This window comes from Schistocerca americana, chromosome 2 (genome assembly GCF_021461395.2).
Source record: "Schistocerca americana isolate TAMUIC-IGC-003095 chromosome 2, iqSchAmer2.1, whole genome shotgun sequence".
Lineage (NCBI taxonomy): Eukaryota > Metazoa > Arthropoda > Insecta > Orthoptera > Acrididae > Schistocerca > Schistocerca americana.
In genome coordinates this window covers 838,667,784-838,685,187 of record NC_060120.1, presented here as the reverse complement: position 1 = coordinate 838,685,187, position 17,404 = coordinate 838,667,784, and the positions used below count along the sequence as shown (strand labels likewise).

Genomic DNA, 17,404 nt, shown 5'->3' with positions numbered 1-17,404 from the left:
CGCTCCAGAGTTTTTTCAATCCCACCAGGGAGAAAGACAGGGGCCCGTCTGACTTATTCGACGTGAGACACCAGAGATGTCATCAGTCACATTTAATGCTTAATTTAACTGGTGGCAAATGGTTCAAATGGCTCTGAGCACTATGGGACTCAACTGCTGAGGTCATTAGTCCCCTAGTACTTAGAACTAGTTAAACCTAACTAACCTAAGGACATCACAAACATCCATGCCCGAGGCAGGATTCGAACCTGCGACCGTAGCGGTCTTGCGGTTCCAGACTGCAGCGCCTGTAACCGCACGGCCACTTCGGCCGGCCTAATTTAACTTGTCATTTCCTTTCTGTGTACATGATAGTTACAGCATTTTTGCTGAAAACAGGTGACCAAAGACTTTTTTTTCTCAAATACCAGTTACCCATCACAATCCTAAAAGCTTGGGGCACGACTAATGACAATCTATAGAAGCATAGTAACCTGCCATGACACACGGAAAATAACGTGCTTCTCTTAGACGCAGAAGGGCGTAGCATGCCATAGATTATTTTTGCAGATAGTTTGATATTTTATTCCCATTTTTCTCGAAAATCAACATTTACAGAATTCTTCAGTTCAGTATTCATCAACATATGGAAACTGCAATGAAAGTACTGTTGCAAAATTTTGAAACGAGTTGAAAGTAAGTGGCAGATGTGTGATGTTAACATAACTTCACATTATACTGGTATAAAGAACGATTTGCAAAGTTTGTCAGCTCAATTCAGTCACCTGAAACTGGTATTTCTGATAAAAAGCTCTTCCGTCACCAGTTTCCAGCAAAAGTTATGTTCCTGTCATATACACAGAAACGAAAAGAGAAGTTAAGTGTAGCATTAGATGTGACTGATAACTTCCCTGATGTCTCACGACGAGTAAGTCAGAATGGCACATGTCTGACTCCTTGGTGAGACTGAAAAATCTCTGAAATGTGTTTGATTCAGTAATCCTTACCGGTAGTAATAAACTAATACGGCAACTTCAGACACACTGATGCAGTTCTTCAATAATACCGGTATGTGTAATTGGTTGACAATATGGAGGGATTCTGTCAAATTATGCTTTGGTGTTAGACATTTCAGTCTTTAATTTTAACAACTGAATCATTTCTGAAGGTAATTTCCTACTTGCCTCGAGTTTAACGCGGATACTGTATCACGCTTCTACTTGGCGGCAATTTTTGCAATAAAAAAATTTACTTTCTCATCAGTTTCCCACACAAGACCTTTGTGACCGTATATCTGCTATTATCTGGCTGACTTATGATTCCTTTACTGCCAATTTTTCCATTTAGAAGACTACTGTGGGATGATTTTTTTTCCAAAAGCAGGCAGGTTCACACTTCCAAAGAAAATAAAAACATCAAAACGTTAAAGATCGCAGTGAATTCGTCTGAAAAAATGGCTACCGCAGTTGATTGTCTCGAACGATCACAAAAGTCGATACACAACTTGTGACGTCTTCGATACAGCGTGCACTTGTGCAGTGACGACAACTTGACTTCACCAGGGTGCAACAAAACCTATCCATCTGTTCCAGACCGAAACACCATTTTAAGATGGGTTGAAAACTTCAACACAACTGGCTCCGTAATTAAGAAAAAGCCACCTGGGGTTGTCAACACAGGCCGAGCGAGGTGGCGCAGTGGTTAACACATTGGACACGCATTTGGGAGGACGACAGTTTAGATCACCATCCGCCCATCCACATTTAGGTTTTTGTGAGTTCCCTCAATCGCTTAAGGCAAATGCCGGGATGGTTCCTTCGAAAAGGGCACGGCCGATTTCTTTCCCAGTCCCTTCTTAATTACAGTATGTGCTCCGTCCCTAATGACATACCTGTCGACGGGACGTTAAACATCATCTTCCTGTTAAAACAGCACAAATGCCCAAATACAACGAGCGAGTTACTGGTGTCTGCGATACAGAGCCCTAAACGATCAGTTCGCTGGCGTGCTGCGAGAGCTACATTACGAAGTCGCAGTAAGACACTGAGAAGAGTATGGTTTCAACAAGATGGCACTACTACGTACACAGTTCGTGATTCAGTAGCTGTCTTACGGAATCAGTTTCCAGGTAGCATTAGCTCCAAAACGGCAATCTCCGCTGGCCTCCTCGCTTCCCTGATATTAGCTTATTTGACTTCTTTTTTGCGGAGATATCTCAAGTCTCTGTTATACACTGATTTGAAGAACCGAAGATGACAGTCGAGCAGGAAAAATTTCATATTCCACGCCAGATGTCGATTGATGCTAGTCTGGGTTTTCAGGACCGGCTGGGATCATCCATGAACGTAAATAGCCAACACCAGGGCGACATGATTCAGAAAACATAAATTGAACAATGAAATTGCCGTTAGAAACTATGTATTATAAATAACAATATTTTTAGCAAAACTGACTACGTGTACTTTATTTGAAAATTATGCGAATCCCCTGACCTCGTTTAATAAGGCCGATCACAAAGTTATACACCACTCGATTAATCTATCTCTAATGCATAAGACGGTAGAATCTTACGTTGCTCGCACAAAGTCATAAGGGTCGACAGATACGTTCGTAACAAGGAAGCGCAATTTCGAAACTCTTGAGCTTCTTCCGCTAAGCAGCGGGTTTTCCCACTTGACGGCCATGAGCTTAGGCGCCCTCGTACTTCATATTCTCGTGGCGCACCAGTAAACGATTACTTGCAAGTTACCAATGTTAACATCCATATTAACCGCTTCGTACAAAGGTAATCTTGTTAACTGTGGTTCAGAGAATTTGTTACATTATTATTGATAATGGCGAACAGCTTAATGTACAACGTACTATATCCTTGAAACTTCCTGGCAGATTAAAACGGTGTGGCCAACCGATACTCGAACTCGGGACCTTTGCCTTTGTTAGACATGGTACACCTTGGATGGAACTGAGATTCTTGATGCGTGAGGAATAACTAATCACCGAAAAACACCATTACTTATTTGCCTCTTAAGTGCCCCAATTTCTGTATATTTTGGGGTGATGCTAGCGTGAAGTGCGGGAGCTTGCAGACGCTCTGATCGCAAACGTCGAAAATATAGTCTCTCGGAATGCAGGAAGTATTAGCTTAGTACATAACTTAGTAGCGTTTTTTCTACAAGTTTAATGAACACAGCAGATACACATAACAGACTTTAGTCAGCAATAATAGATTCGTCTTTACTTTCGTCTTTACTATTTACAACAGTCTATCAACGCTGGAGTAAATGTTCGACTCCGCGACTGTAGAAATCACGTGGTTTTGAGGCGAAGAACTCGTCGAATCATGTTCGGAGGTAATTTTCATCTGGAAGGGAGTTTCCTTGGAAGTTCTTCGAAAGACAGTGTAAAACGTGAAAAATATGAAGGCACAAGATCAGGTTAATAAGATGGGTGCGGACTGACTTCTCTACCCAACTCCTGTATGTTGTAAAAACAGCAGTCTAGCAGAATGCGGGCGGGCGTTGTAATGGAGTAGCATCACTTCAAGCAGTCTTCCTGGTCGTTATTCTGGGTTTCTCTCTGCGAGACGTCTCAATTGTTGACAATAAATGTCGGCTGTGATGGTTACATCTTGGGAAGCAATTCGTCGCTGTTCCATCAGATGCACGGGGAATTGCTGCTTTGTTCGGTCTCAACCATTCCTGTCTTTTCCCTATGTTAAAATAAATACACAGTTTAACGTCACCAGTAAAGATACAGGACCGTGTTCACGAGCCAACTGATGACGCGCAAGCAGAGATGCTGATATGGCCACACGCAGATTTTTTATTTTTTTTATTTTGGCTTAGAGCATGCGGTACCCATACACCCAATTTTTGAACATTCTTCAGTACATGCAAATGTCGCATGATGGTGGAATGATTACAGCTCACCATGGTTGCCAGTTCTCGCATATGCTGATGTGGTTCACTGTGGATTAATGAGTTTAAACGTCCTTTAGCAAACCCCGAACGTCTTCCTGGACGTGGAGAGTCACTAATGTCAAAACTGTCCCTCTTAAAACGAGAAAACCATTTTCTTGCCTTGCTCTGTCGAATGCCGTTATCCTCATACACGGCGCAAATGTTTTTGGCTGTTCTGCCGGTGCTATTGTCACTATATTGAACTGAAACAGAAGAAAATGTCGGAAATGTTCCGATTTCTCCACTTGGCGCTCCATTTTCTAGCGTCCATCCGCCATTCACTATCTACAAATGAAAAATGATAATATGTAAACTCAAAAAGCTTCAGCGAACTAAAAATAAGAAATGACAATAGATAAATAAAACTACAGCGACCAGAATACCAACATGCAAATAAAGAACGCTACGACCTTATGCACCAACCTAATGTTTAGTGTGATTTCCGCAGTCTTTACTACAGCTTCCATGTTAATATGAATCTCGTGTTATGCAGACACACTTTTAAAGCATTTTCTAAAATTATGCTTGCACCGCTCAGCCCTGTTCAATACCGATGTAATACACTTCAATATTACTCGATGTGGAACGTGCAAATGTTTGCAGATTTCCTACTCAATGTATGCATTCTTGGAATTCTGTAGTTTTTATTCTTGTGTGTCTAGCCAGTTACTTAAATTCAGTGCTAAACCTACTTCTAATTACTAATTTATTTGTAGTCATGATCATGTGTAAGTTAATAGAAATTGTTTCACTTTCTCTTAGTGGACTCAAGTTTGGTTTTTATTGCTTCCTGTCACGAAAGACTTGAACATGAAGAGTATGGTCTGTGGTGTAAGATAAAGTTTTACCACTCCAGTCATATTGTAGATAGACCCCGTGCATTGTCCTCATCAAGCAACATTAGCACAGGGCCACCCCATTTGCAGGAAAGTGGTTTATCAATTTAACAAACCCATTTCAGATATTTCTCCGTGTTTACTTCTGTTGATCAAAATATTCCCCACTTTCTTTTAGTATGTGTCCTGGTACAGCAAAACCTGGGTATTTTGTAAAAAAAAAAAAAAAAAAAAAATCGGTAGGTTAACTGAACTGGGTTTTGTTGTGATTCTTTCGTATTGACTATTTAATTTATCCAAAACATTAACCCACTCTCACAACTGCTTTGTTGTAAATATGTAGAAATTTTTGCAGAGCACTTTGAAGAATTCCCTGTCAACATTAGCAGAGTCTCGTATAATGTCATAATTCGTAGCGATGCCATTCATTTCTTGGACAACTTTCAGAGATGTGTAGAGTCCTTGACTTCTTCAGGCAGACAGTACAAATGTTGTAAAAGTTATCGACTATATCGTACTTCTAGGAAGTTCTAATGTGGAACCCTGTAAGAACATAACAAAAAAAAAGAAAAGAACAAACGCTAAAAGGTTTCACTATATTGTTAATATGTTACAGCCAAGATTGAGAGAGAGAGAGAGAGAGAGAGAGAGAGAGAGAGAGAGAGAGAGAGAGAGAGAGTATTAATTAGTATTAATTCCATTATAAGAACAAAGTGCAGTAAACTGGCTCGTAGAAATGCAGCCAGTGTGGATTGCAAGTTTTTTTTGTCTTTTAGGATTGCTGATTCCGATTATTTTCCTGACACTGCGTTTTCTGATGCAGTTCTAACGCAATTCCATCAAAACGAGCTGTGGAAGGTACTGGAGCTGAAAATAGCAAAAAAAGGGAAACTTACAACAGGATTTATTACGTTTGCGAGAAGCCTCATTTCTTACCCTCCATTGAGAGAATCTCAACCTACGGGCTTGTTTGGTCAAAATTAAGAAATAATTTAGGAGAGAAAAGAGCCGAGAAATTAGTGAAGATCTATAAATTTTTACGTGCTGTATGAAAGAATTAAATCGAATTTTACAATCATTGCGATTCTCCATCAAGTTAAAGTATTTTTCTGAAAGTTTAAATGTTACTTAACTGTGTTCTTTATGTTGCAAGTTGCAGTTTTAATAAAATAAATTCTTGTGAAAGTAAATATTGTAGCTAAATGTTCATAATTTGCTATCCTTGGGTTTGGTTTTTTGGCGGTTTTTAATGTTTATCATTTTTTGGATCGCGCTAATTCACAACAAAGATGGTTCTAACACCGAATGAAATACAGTTCAGCACCTTGTTCACAAAAATCTAGTCGTCACAGAAATAAAAGTTGAGTATTTACTGTGCTGTGTTGTGACAGTAAGCTTATAAAGATCGCCAGTAGGTTCAACTGTCAAATTTTTTTAGTTGTTCCCGCGCATGAATGCTGCAAGAAAAGCACATTCGTGCTTGAATCAAAGTTTTGGTTGACAACAAAATTTCTTTGTTTTGTTATGAGAGCTATTACTAAATCATCAAACAACTGAGCCAGCCATTCTCTGGCATGTTGATCTTGGCACATCAGCCAGAGGCCCTCAGTCGCCATAACCTTACGCTACGCATGGCCGCTTCTCTGGCCAGAAGCCGAGCGGCCGTTCGCGAGCGTTCCTGAGATTGCTAACAGTCACCTCAGTTTTGGCGCAGTACGCCTAGTTTTAAGCGATGTAACTGGTTCTTGCCTGGTAACTACATGGTAGTGAAGACAGTGGCAAACATCAGCTTCCATTTTACCCTAGCTCTTAACCGAATTTTCTCTCTCACAGATCAGCAGGTTTTTACATTGATATTCTGTCTCCTTTCCCCGCCCACACCGAATCGCGTAGAGCGGCAGTAAAACTATGTGTTTTTAATCACAAGTAGACATGTTCTTGCCCTCTTGTTCTGCTTATTTTCATAATGTCTGCATCTACATACATACTCCGCAGACCATCTTGGCGGAGGGTACCTTGTACCAACCTACTAGTTATTTCCTTGGAGCGTCGTCTTCCCTCCAGGGATTCATATTGGAGTTCACGTAGCATTTGCATAATACTTCAGTACTGATCGATCCTACCGGTAACAAATCTAGTAGTACGCCTCTGCATTGTTGATGTCTGCCTTCAGTCCGACTTGGTGGGGATCCCAAAAAGTCGTACAGTACCCAAGAATGCGTTGCACTAGCGTTCTATAAGCGATTTCCTCCATGGATGAGCTGCACCTTCCCAAAATTGCCCCAATAAAAAGAAGTCTAGCATTCACTTCCCCTAGTACCAACGTGACTCCGTATCGTATTGCAACGCTACGCCTGGATTTTAATCGACATATTGTTTCAAGATGAACCTTAGTAATACTATATTCGAACGTTGCAGTATTGTTTTTGCTACTCATCCGCCTTAATGGTTTCATTGTAGACTCATAGTTCTTTTAGTTTTTGAGTTAGTCTTTGAGTTTAATACTTCACTGCGCAAAGTCGTCCACAACTTCCTTTTGAGCATTTTTAATTCCTTTTTTCTTACCAGGATCATCCATCGATGTTTGAACTGTCTTTGTCGAATAACCCTGTCCTTCTAAAAAAAGGTTTAGTAGCGGGAGTTATAAAAGACGAGAACTCAATGTTTGTAGTGAAAACTCGCTTCAATGAAAAATTTACGTCTTCAGGCGTTATTGTTTTCTTCTTCCTCTCCTTTCTCTGCTTACAGCATCACCTGCGCCGTATTTTGCCTAATCTCCTGAAAACACCACCAAATGATAGAGGCACAGTTTCAGGACGCAAATACCAAAGAGGGCTAAAAAACTTTTCCCAGCATCGATACAGATTTCCAGGTTACTATTTTGGCTGTTTATCAGTTGACGCATTAATAAGATGCCGTGATAATGTTTTCTGGTGACATGTTTGCTCATACATATATTCGAGCAAAGTAGTTCCACTCCCCATGAGAGTTTGAACTGATGTTGAAAGAAGTAGATCCTGCATACGTCAGTTGCCTTTTTCATCCATGTAACATGACATACGGCTCCTGCTGTGCAAAACGATATCCCATCCTTCGGAATACCACCAAAAACGCTCACTTTTAACTCCAAAATCTTGTGGTCATCATCTCACGCTTGTTTCTGGGTGGCAAATTGATCGTAGATAACTGTAAGGCGAAAATTATCAGAACTTCATTAATACCTGTTAACACAGTTCCCTAAGCCGTGGCTAAAACATTTCTTAGCAGTATCCTTTTTCCAGTGGTACTAGTTTCTCAAGGCAAGCAAGAAAGGATCTATGTAGTTTGGGAGGTGGAAGCTGGTCGTAGGTTGTGTTCCAAAAAGAACAGGATATAGACAGAAGTGATGACACCTTCTGCAGGACCTGACCATCATTTTGCAGGACAATGCTCAAGCGCGTACAGTGCAAGCTGTTACTGATTTGTTTGACTGATGGGGCTGCTAAGTGCTATACCACCTATTGCACTCCCCTGACTTAAGCCCTCATGAATTCAACTGGATTTCTAAACTGAAGGAAACACTTCACGGCATTCGCTTCAGAACTGCTACAAATTCGTCGGGCAATAGACCGCGCCGCTCGAACCGTCAACACAACAGGCACTGCTAAGAGTATCCTACGACTTCCACATCGCTAGCAACGGATTATACACAATGCTGGTGACTACTTTGAAGGTCAGTAAAACTTTGAAACACACACCTATTTTGTACGAGCTGTAAATAAATAGTTGCCACTATTAAAGTTCCAACCCTCGTATATGGGGTGTCTGTTCTTTCGGACATTTATACATAGGCCTACATACATTTTAATTTCTTTTGAATACTCATGTTTTCATGCTAAAAAAAGTTTTTTTTTAACAAATTAAAACAAAAGCTAACCCAAAGGTTACATTCCAAACCATGCTATAACCCAAATTTTTCATATTAAAAACATTACCAGAGGTAAAGACTATGATAATTGAGAGGTAAAAATCATAGGAGCAGCAGAGAATCAAACTCGAGGCTTTTTGCTCGCTTGTCTGGATCATGCCGCAGAGTCACAATTTAAAAAAATAGTATTAAGTATTTATTAATTACCATCTCAGTTTCATAATATAGAATTCAGACAAATTTAAAAATAAAGTTGCTTTTAAGAAGAGTCGTACCAACTACCAATTACATGAATAGGACGCTATGCACACAACGCAGGACTTCGTCCTTTCTTGTATTTAAATAGCGCTTGGAAATGTTAAAAGTATTTTAAGGAATTGAGTCGCACTGCTTTCAGAAATGTCCAGGCAGGGACCCTGAAATCTTGTAAGTATGAGGAAATCGAATAGGGTCAGTCCGTAGAGGCTTCCTGAAGACTGGAAGCTGTGTATTGCGCCTGACTGGGTAGGCCGACGTCTGTACTGCGAGGCACAGTAAAGCCGAGCGGCGGCGTTTTTGCAGCGCGGTTTGTGTTACTACTAGGCGCATGGAACTTACGTAAGGCGAGCGGGTTCTCGTTGAGTCCGATGTGCCATTCGGTCTCTGGCCGAGGCGAGCGCCGTACTGCCCGCGGGAGCTTGGCCGCAGCGGCAGTGTGGCTACCGCTCGCTGAGGGAGGCTTGGCTCCTTAGCGGTCGCCCGCTACCTGCCCACTGGCACAGTCGAGCCGCAGCGCCCTCGCCGTGGACAAGAGGCCCGGAATGAAGAGCGCAGCGCATTAGGCAAGCTTCGGACGTGGATTAGCCGCGCAACAGGTACGACCGCTGTGCGTAAACACAAGTCTGTCGCTCAGAGCGGAAGCGTCCTATCTTTAAATATCATCTTGGTGTCGTCGTCAGTCCGAAGACTTGTTTGATGCCGCTCTAAACGCTACTCTATGCTGCGCAAGCCTCATCATCTCCGAATTGCTACTGCAACCTACATTCTTTTGAACCTATTTACTGTATTCATCTCGTGGTCCCCCACTACAATTTTTACCCCCACGCTTGCCTCCAGTACTAAGCTAGGGATCTCCTGATGTTCCAGAATGTGTCGTATCAACCGACCCCTTCTTTTAATCAAGTTACGCCATTAATCTCTCTTCTCCCCAATTCTGTTCAGTACCTTCGCATATTTTATAAAGGGCCCATACACGAGCGATAAATCGTTGCCAGTCAATCGCTCGCGTCGATTCCGCAACACACGAGCGATTTACCTAGCAATTTCGACCAGTATTTCGAGCGCAACTGTGGTTTTAAGTTCTTCTATAGAAATTGCGCTATTACATGCAGTGTAGTTTCGTCTTTTTTTATGTTCAATTCTATCAGGGAAAAATATAAGAAGCGTGCATTGAGATGTGTTACGCGGTTTGGGAACAGTAGCTGTGTTACTGAAATATTTCCATCTTCATGTACACCAAGTGTATTGTGTACGTCGCATCTTTCCAGTTTGTATTTTGCAATTACATTTCAAAATATTTAATTCTTTTCTCACTTATTAGTCTTATAGCTTAATTACAAGTATTTACCTTCTGATTTTGCAGTTTCAGTGTGTCGATAGAAATGTTATAAAATAGCAAAACTTGTCGTTTCCATGACTAATTTTATAAATTATATGTGAAGGAATTAAATTACGTGAAATGATACGGGAATTTTAAGTATTTGTTGTTATTGTTGTGCGAAGGCAATTGGTGCACCTGGTCAATCCTGAGCTATCACTTCAAATGGCTCTGAGCACTATGAGACTCAACTGCTGAGGTCATTAGTCCCCTAGAACTTAGAACTAGTTAAACCTAACTAACCTGAGGACATCACAAACATCCATGCCGGAGGCAGGATTCGAACCTGCGACCGTAGCGGTCTTGCGGGTCCAGACTGCAGCGCCTTTAACCGCACGGCCACTACGGCCGGCGCTATCACTTCATCTCTGCACAACTACAGCAGCCTGCATCCATTTGAACCTGCTTATTATAATTAAGCTTTGGTGTCTTCCTAGAATTATTCCCCTCAAACTTCCATTACCAAACAGATGATCCTTTGGTGCCTCGGGGTGGATGTGTCCAATCAACCTGTCTGTCTATTAATGAAGCTGTGCCATATCTTCCTTCTCTCCCCAGTTTGATTCAGTGCCCCCTGATTAGTTATTCGGTCAACACTTCTAATCTTCAGCCTTCTTCCATAGCGCCTCATTTCAAAAGCTTCTGTTGTCTTCTTGTCAGTACTGTTCATCATCCAAGTTTCACTACTGCTCAAGCCTACACTCCAGACAAATATTTCTCAGAAAATATTTCCTACCATTTTAACTTTACACTAGATATTAACAAATTTCTCTCTTCTGGAAACATTTTTCTTGCAATTGCCGGTCTCCATGTTATGTCACCTTTACCTCGGTCATCTTCAGTTATTTTGCTGCCCAGGTGAATAAACTGATCTATTTTTCGTGTCTCATTACCTAACCTAATTACTTCATTATCATGTGATTTAATTGGAGTACAATCCATTACCGATGTTTTATGTCCTTGATGTTAACGTTATAACCTCATGGCGCTGGCTATTGCTACAACTGCTCTTCAAAGTAATTTGTAGTCTCTGACACAATCACAACGTCGTGGCCAAACATCAAATTTTTAAATTTTTTTTCTACCGGCAATTAAAATTGCCTTTCCAATTTTCTCCTCGGCTTCATTTACTGCTTCCTCAGTGTACAGATTGAATAATGTCGGGGATAGGTACAACCCTGTCTCACTGCCTTCTCAACCACTGTCTCTCTCTCTCTCTCTCTCTCTCTCTCTCTCTCTCTCTCTCTCTCTCTCTCTCTCTCTCTCTCTCTCATGTCCCTTGACTTATGTAACTGCTCTCTGATATCTCTAAAATTTGTAGATAACTTTTCGTCCACCGTATTTTATTCAAGCTACATACAGAACTTCATAGAGTTTATTCCAGTAAGCATTATCAGAAGCGTTACTTAAATATACAAACGCCTTTCTTCAGTATCTTTACAAGGTAAATCGCAGGGTCACATCACGTCCTGTGTTCGTACATTTTTGCAGAATCTAGCCTAACCTTCCCCGAGGTCGTCTTCTACCACTTTTTCCAGTCTCATGTAAATAATTCATGTCAGTATTTTGCAACTACGTTTCGGTAATGTTCAAACCTGTCATCTCGTGCCGTCTTTGGAATAGGAATTATCACGCTTTTCTTGAAGTCTGAGGGTTCATAGTCTGTCTCAAAGATTATTGCTGTAGAAGTATATTTTTCTTTTTTGAAAGGTGATGTACAGTAGGTACGTCTTAAACGCTTAAATTGAAATGTCCACTTAATGTTACCTCATTCTGTTAGAAGTTAAAAACAGTAAAGCGTCTAATTGTTTCATAAGTATCTCAAAATACGGCAGAGGTGGTCCAGTATATTACGACTATTATCACGAACGCCCCATTATTTTTACTTCTAGTGCGCTAGCTTCAAAATGCTGCTTATTGCAAAAATCTAAGCGAATGGATGTTTTTGTATTTGTGTTCCTTGTTAAAATAATCGGCAACACCGCCTCCTCCAGCTTCACTTTTCTGAGTGGTTCGTGCTCCCTGAATAAAAAAATCTATTCTAAGTAAAGTTAGTACTCTATGCAATGAAACCTAAACTATCAATAACTAAAGTACTAGACAAACGAGCCTCTAGACAGACAACCGTGCGATACTCACACACGCGTGCCATTTACGGACATATCACATGGCCTGGCCACAGATTGTGGGGATCCGTCGCTCATGCGTGGTTCGCGTAAGAGCCCTTCTCTTTACCCCCTCCCCTAAGTTTACGTTCACTGAGTTGAGCTTTTCCTATAAGCATGGCACGTGCCGGGTCTGGCCTCGTTGTCCTAGAGGCTGGCAATGTGGACGCCATGCGAGAGCAACTGGGAGACGGCGGAGTGGACATTCCCGACGGGAGTCCGCTGTCTCCGTTGTCTCCCCACAAATGCATTTACCTTTTAAAGTGTCTAGTATTTGTGTCTGAAAACTGCTGGTAGAATTACATGTTATGAAATTTTATTTACTGCAGTCATATACGAAGCAGATCAGGCGGAGAGAGTTGAGAAATGTGGCCATCTGAATATGATTGAAATTAGTCTAACCTCTTTATAGCTGTACAAAGTGTGCTGAGAGTATGACTGCAATAAAAGTTATTTCATAATTATTATCATTATGTTGTTCTTATCTAGCTGTAGCTGATGTAAATAAAGTGTGTTAGTTGCGCCGCATGTTTTGTTTAGAAATCGTGCTATCACTAAAGGGATAAGATCCAGGTAAGAAATTCATCATATGGGTCAGTGCTCACTACAGCAAATAGGCTGCTGGCGCATCTTTTAATCTGAAAGTTTGTAATGTAGTGTACCTATCTTTTCGTAATGTCATCATCGCTATGTAAAACCACTAGCAACATGCCTACCAGCTGGCCAGCGTGCTGTAGATGTCGATACGTAGATTTCTGAGGGTCATTTTAATCAATTGCTAACAGAAATCAAACGCGATACCCACTTGGGTTGCTTCGTCCCTTTTTAAATAACTGGGACCGTTCAGCCTAGTATGCCTATAGTTATGTTTGTGTATACAATGCATCAACGTTTTTCACATGATGTTGCATTTGAAGTGATATGTTACAAAGATTATTGTACTAAATTTGTATCGGCTCGTACCGACTTTGAGTTTCTCGTCTGGCCGCTTGTATTTCACTATCACACCTAAATCGCAGCACGCTGTTGCTGGGCTGTCCAGTACGGTTTATGCAAATAGCGTACTGGTAAGATTGGTGCCGTACGGCGAACCAGGCATTTGTAGGAATTCTCTTCACTGCAATCACGGGAGGGTTTCACATTGTTCTTAATTTTATTATAGTTGCAGAGAAAACAGCTACGCTTGTTGGTCCAATTAACGTTTAGCTACGTAATTTCTCACATTGTGGGGTTTCTGTCGTCAAATGGGAGTAGCGGTATACTGATACTAACAGACGAATATAGAAACTGTACCGAAAGACTCAAATCGAGGGAAGAAGTTAATTGGTCTGGGAAGACCGAAAAGTAATCAGGAAAATTTATGAAAAGAACCAATCAGAGAAAAAGCTATGAAGGTTGAAAGAAAAAAGGAATGCGCTAGAGGTGAGTACTGGACAACAGGGCAAACAATAATACCCGCAACAGCTGTTAAACACCTGGAAGCAGCTGACAAGGAATCTGCACCACTCTTTTAACAGGAAAATCCTAACCACTTACAGAATGCAGCGTGATTTCGGATCAAGTATTTAATGTATCTAAAAACCTCCATGTCGACAGCACTTGAAAATCTTAACTTTCGCCCCTTACCATTTTAACACAGAAGTCGTGTGGACGCCAGGTGATTAGCTTTTAGCTTCCAGATCTTAGCTCCATCTCTCTGTAACCGTGGAAACCAGGGTGACATTTTAACGAAATTCTTGTCTGTTATTGTTTTACTGTGTTAACAACACAAATGACAGCGCAACGTGAAAAATTTTTACATGAATGTGACTATTATACTTCATTCTCCATTTGCACCATTGCATTTTATAACAACCGGAAGCAGTGTGCTCTTAATTTCGTAACAATAGACAATGTTTTAATGACACAACTCTGCAACATTAACATAGTTTACGTGGTAGGAATATTCTAGCAGATAGTGGAGACAGTTGTTTATAACACACGTACATAAGTGTATTAACCTTTTGTATCCTTCGTTCGTCGTGTATCAAACATCGTCGAAATTAGCGGAAAGAATGAGACAGCATTGACATACAGAAACCATCGGAGACTTAATCTTGTTTCGACGCTACATCCAGTTAGTTTCTAAATCTTCAAAGTTTCACAAAGAACAAAGATGACTACAGGTGATACAGATTGCTGGCGTGGAAGTTTCCATAGTCTTGGTGTGTCCGAGTCTGTACCATAAAATAAGTATCTGTAGTAGTTGTAGCGTCTAAATCCTGTTTGTTACTATTCACTACGCTCGAAGGCAATAGAGATGATCAAATAAGAACCATTTAAAACTGTGCTTTCTCAGACTGTGCACGCTTTCTTGTGAAGGAAGGAATATTGTGGTTTAAAGTCCCGTCGAAGACGAGATCAGAGAGGCAGAGCATATGGTCGTACTGGGTACGAATCGGGAAGGAAATCGACCATGTTCTTTCAAAGTAACCATCTTGACGTTCATCTTCAATTTAAGGATGGAGAACACCACGGAGAATCTAACTCTGTATTACCGGATGAGGATCCGAACAACCGTCCTGCCAATTGTGAGTAAAGTTTCTTAATCTCTGCACTACCTAGCTTGGCGATTTCCTTTGGAAGAAACTGAGTTGTTTGGTAACGGTCTCTATGCTAGTCACGTCCTCTAGTGCGGACAAATTGTTTCAGAATCTCAACACATTAATTCAAATAAACATAAGTATTCAATCGTGACACGACAATCGGCGGACGTAGATATCTAGATTGTTTTTTTGGTCACTGTGGGCCATTGCAGAGGTCAGGATAAGGAAGATTTCCTCCTTTGTCTTAGATCCAAAAACAAAGATTGAAACTAGATTAGCATAATAAGGTATTAGTCGCCACCCCCCACCCCCGTACAAGAGCACAATAGTTGATTTGGAGCGTTGTAGATGGTGTATAACTGTTGCAAGGCGGTCCTATGATCGTCTGCCAATAACGTAGGTTAAAATGATGTGTATTTTGCAATAGTTTAAAATGCATCAGTACAGTAAGGTTGGAAGATATAGAGCTGTAACACGACGACAGAAAGAAGCTATTGTGTTGCGACGTGTCATGACCACAGTGAATGATACTGTCCGCATTGGTGGGATATCAGTGAGGCTTGTCAAACTATGTACAAGAAATGGTGTACCGTTCTCAGCCATGTAACACTGCTTACGATCATTGGTCACAAAAAGAAGCAAATCGACAGGAACCGGAGAAGAGCGTCACGCCGTATCAAATACAGTCGGTTTTAAACCCACCTTGAATTGCCGCTGTCAGTGAATGGAGGGAAAAAAAAATTGTTCAAATGGCTCTGAGCACTATGGGACTTATCCGAGGCCATCAGTCCCCTAGAACTTAGAACTACTTAAACCTAACTAACCTAAGGACATCACACACATCCATGCCCGAGGCAGAATTCGAACTTGCGACCGTAGCGGTCGCGCGGTTCCAGACTGAAGCGCGTAGAACCGCTCGGTCACACCGGCCGGCTCAGTGAATGCAGATCCATCTAAACAAGTTTCCGAGCGTCATTGCGAAGAGAACTGCATCCTGGCTAAAGGCCATTGGTGATACCGACACATATAACTGTAAGTCTTCAGGGGACGAAGCAATGCAGAAACCAGACAGTGTCTGACTCGGGGCGTCTAGTGTGTTCCGACGAGCAGTGTTTTTGCCCCTTTTCAAGTGATGTAGGGCGTAGAGTGCACTGACAGCCCAACGAGGCGTTTAACCGCCAGTGTGCAGTGTATAGTTAAGGTTGGAGGTGGTTGTGTCATGCTAATGAGGACCATTCATTCAGGTTCCGCTGAACATGAACCAGGACGACTATGTCAGCACTCTCTGTGACCAAATGTTGGCCTTTCTTCTGCATCTTCATGATGAGTATGTTGTGGACACTGTCACCTTTCAAGACAACAGCCATTTCCAAAGGACTGCACGCATACGTTCCCGGTTTGACGAACACTGAGGTACGCTATCGCACCTCGACTGCTCAGCCAAATCACTCGATGTAAATTCGATTGAACGTACCAGAGACTATTTTCAAATAAAACAGTCTTCGTTGCGAAAATACTGCCTTTGTAGGGCATCATCAAATTATTATGGAATGAGAGACATTTGTAGAACTATGCATGTGCTTCTGAGTAAAGCTCAGTGAAAAAAGATGTTCGCAGTTCTGTAAGTGTGGTCCTATCGCTGCACCACTGCACCTGCAGTTATGACTGTATCAGAGGCAACATGCCCCGGTTAGCTCAATCTGTGAGTGCGCATAACAGTTCTACGAATGTCTCTCAATCCTTATAATCTGATGATACCCTACAAAGGCGAAACGCGTCGTTAAAGCAATATTTTCGCCACCAACACTGTTATATACAAAAATAATATTTATACGGTTTTTGTACCAGTCGGCCGGATGCAGTTTGAGATGTTTTCTTTCAGAGATTAGTTGGAACAGCGAGTGTCACGTAGCAAATAATATGCCAGCAGTTTGTCAACTGTCCAGGATCTAATCGTCAGTGGCTTGCTGCAGCTCGATTTGGAGTACTAGAAGACTCACTTCATCGCCGAATTAAGGCCGTTATCAAGTTACATGGTATTAACGTGAGGTCTTCTGTGCTGGCGTGAAACACTGACAAGGAGACGGCACGGCCGTGGGGTCGGGGATTTGTCCGCAATTTTGTCTAACACCTCACGTGGTTAAAATATTAGGACGCACTACCCGGAAAATCCCTGGAAAAATCAGTCCAAAGTTTTTTAGGTGCCTTATGAGTATAAAATGCTAGTACACTGCCGAGCCGCCGTCTGGCCTAGGTGTTCAGGGCTCAGATTCTTACGCCAGAGGTCTCGTGTTCGATTCCTCCTCTGGCACTTTTTTTTTCTTGTTTCATTTTCTG

At 41.5% G+C, this 17,404-nt stretch overlaps 1 protein-coding gene across 2 annotated transcripts in view; it reads left to right on the top strand.

The window, feature by feature from the left end:
- LOC124595561 (suppressor of hairless protein) overlaps positions 1-17,404 on the top strand; it is a 211,707-nt gene that overhangs the window by 62,406 nt on the left and 131,897 nt on the right. Inside the window, exon 1 of one of the 2 annotated variants that reach the window (XM_047134344.1) lies at positions 9,323-9,535. The exons of the other annotated variant lie outside the window; for it this stretch is intronic. The gene's annotated coding sequence lies outside the window, so the exon portion shown is untranslated. Of the gene's footprint in view, positions 1-9,322; positions 9,536-17,404 lie in introns of those variants that run through there. 2 annotated transcript variants of the gene reach the window in all.